The sequence below is a fragment of the Panicum virgatum genome, chromosome 7K, assembly GCF_016808335.1.
Source record: "Panicum virgatum strain AP13 chromosome 7K, P.virgatum_v5, whole genome shotgun sequence".
In the NCBI taxonomy this organism is placed as follows: Eukaryota; Viridiplantae; Streptophyta; class Magnoliopsida; order Poales; family Poaceae; genus Panicum; species Panicum virgatum.
The window spans coordinates 30,701,539-30,704,260 of NC_053142.1; positions in this window are offsets into that span (position 1 = coordinate 30,701,539).

Below are 2,722 nucleotides of genomic sequence, written 5' to 3' on the forward strand. Positions count from 1 at the left end.
TTCACTGCGAACTTCGCCAGTGCATACCAGCAGCATGGTGTGGAGGCTCACCTCCACGCCGTGAGGCAGAAACCCGGGGAGACGCTCCGGGCATTCATCTCGCGCTTCACCAAGGTACGGGATACCATTCCTCGTATCTCTGATGCATCTATTATCATTGCTTTCTGCCAGGGGGTACGTCATGAGAAGATGCTCAAGAAGCTGGCGACGCACGAGGTGGAAAGCGTTACCACGCTTTTCTCCCTGGCTGACAAGTGTGCCAGGGCCGCTGAGGGCCGCGCATGGCACTCAGCCCCCCAAGACGGAGACGCCAAAGCTTGTGGCTCCGGGGCTACCGCCCAGAGCGGTGGCAAGAAAAAGAAGAACAAGAACCGGAGTCGCGGGGAGCCACATCCCGGCGGTCCAGTCGCTGCAGCAGCGGCAACTGCAGTAGCGGCCGGGGACCAGAATGCTCATGGCAAATGCCCGCGCCCGCAAGGTGGCAGTGGAGGTTCATGCCCAGTGCATCCCACCGCTCGCCACAGTGCCGCTGACTGCCGCGAGATCTAGAAACTCGCGAAGCGGGTCAGTGGGCGGCGTTAGCAGGCCTCCAAGGACGGCTCATCCCCTCCTCGCCAACGGTCTGGCAAGGAGAAAGCCTCTGACAGTGAGACCGCTGCCGGGGAGAAGGAGCTGGGTACCAATCCCCCGCTCGGGAGCTGAAGGGCGTTTACCGCCACGACAACTCCGACTCCGACAACGAGGAGCGCCGCAAGAAGCTGTACGTAATGTACGGCGGAAGCTGGGAGCTTGTCGCCCGACGGGACGTGAAGACCCTTCGCCGAGAGGTCCTTTCGTTGAAGTCGGGGGTCCTGAAGGCGGCGCCGCTCCACAGGTGGATGAACACCGCCATCTCTTTCGGGCCATCTGACTGCCCGGAGAACGTGGCCGGGGCCGGTGGACTACCTCTAGTCACCGCCCCTGTCATAGCCAACATCAGGCTCTATCACGTGCTGATAGACGGTGGGGCTGGCCTCAATATCATCAGCTATGCAGCGTTCAAGCAGCTGCAGATCCCGGAGTCCAAGCTGACTCCCTCTCGCCCATTCTCCGGACTGGGCCCACATCCGGTGTTCCCTCTGGGGAGCATCACTCTGCCGGTCATGTTCGGGACCGAGGAGAACTTCCGGACAGAGAGCGTCCAGTTCGATGTTGCGGAGGTGAACCTCCCATTCATTGCCATCATTGGCCGGCCAGCACTCTACCACCTCATGGCCATTGCCCATTACGGGTATTTGGTCCTGAAGATGACTTCCCTGCCGGTGTCCTCACCGTGCGGGGTGACCGCACCGCTGCCGTCGCTGCAGTTGAAAGACTGCATGCTCTGGCGGCAGAGGCTGCACGATCCGAGGAGGGCCCATCCACTTCGCAAGCCAGGGCGCCTGCAAAGGCACCTAAGGTTCAGCCGTCTGATCCGGACAACGTTCCCATGAAGAAGGTGCAGATCGGAGCAGACACCTCCAGGACCACCCGCATCGCGGGAAACCTGGAGGAGAAATAGGAAGCACGCTCATCACTTTCCTCCGGGCAAATGTGGACGTGTTCTCCTGGGAACCGTCATAGATGTCCGGGATCCCCAGGGAAGTGATCGAGCACCATCTGAGGATCTACCCTGACGCCATGCCAGTACGCTAGAAGCCTCGGAAGCAGTCCGTGGAGCGGCAGAACTTCATCCGTGAAGAAGTCCGCAAGCTGCTACACGCTGGCTTCATCGAGGAGGTCTACCACCCAGAGTGGTTGGCTAACCCGGTCGTCGTCCCGAAGGCCAACGGGAAGCTTCGGATGTGCATCGACTACACCAGCCTCAACAAGGCATGTCCTAGAGACCCCTATCCTCTTCCACGTATCGATCAGATTGTGGACTCCACCTCCGGGTGTGATCTTTTGTCTTTCTAGATGCATACTCTGGTTTCCACCAGATTTAGATGTCTAGAGAGGATAAGAATCATACTGCTTTTGTAATAGTAGATGGACTTTATTGCTATATTGTCATACCATATGGTCTGCGGAATGCCTTACCCACGTTTGTACGAGCTATGAACAAAACCTTCTGTAATCTAATTAGAGATATTGTTGAGGTGTATTTTGATGACATTGCGGTCAAGACTAAGGTAGGGTCAACACTAGTGGAGGACCTATCCCTCGTCTTCGACCGACTGCGCGCCACGCGCACAACACTGAATCCCGAGAAGTGCATTTTCGGCATCTCGGCAAGGAAGCTGCTGGGTTTTCTGGTCTCACATCGAGGCATCGAGGCAAACCCAGCCAAGATCAAGGGGATCGAGGCGATGAGGCTTCCTGGCCGCATCAAGGACGTCCAGAAGCTTACTGGATCTCTGGCCGCTCTTAGCCGCTTCATATCGAGGCTGGCTGAAAGTGCCCTCCCCTTCTTCAAGCTATTGAGGTGGTCCGGTCCTTTCTCTTGGACCGAAGAGGCTGAACAAGTCTTTCAGGAACTGAAACAGCACCTCACCTCACTGCCAGTGTTGGTGGCTCTAGAGCCAGGTGAGACGTTGTTTTTGTATCTTGTTGCGTCTGCAGAGGCGGTCAGCATGTGCTGGTCGCCGAAAGGACGGAGCAAGCTCGCCAGGGGGACACCAGGGTCTCCCCGGACAAGGGTGGTGAGCCGGACCCTGGACGTGGGGGTCCAGCAGCCACTCCTCAGTCTGAAAGTCCGGACCCC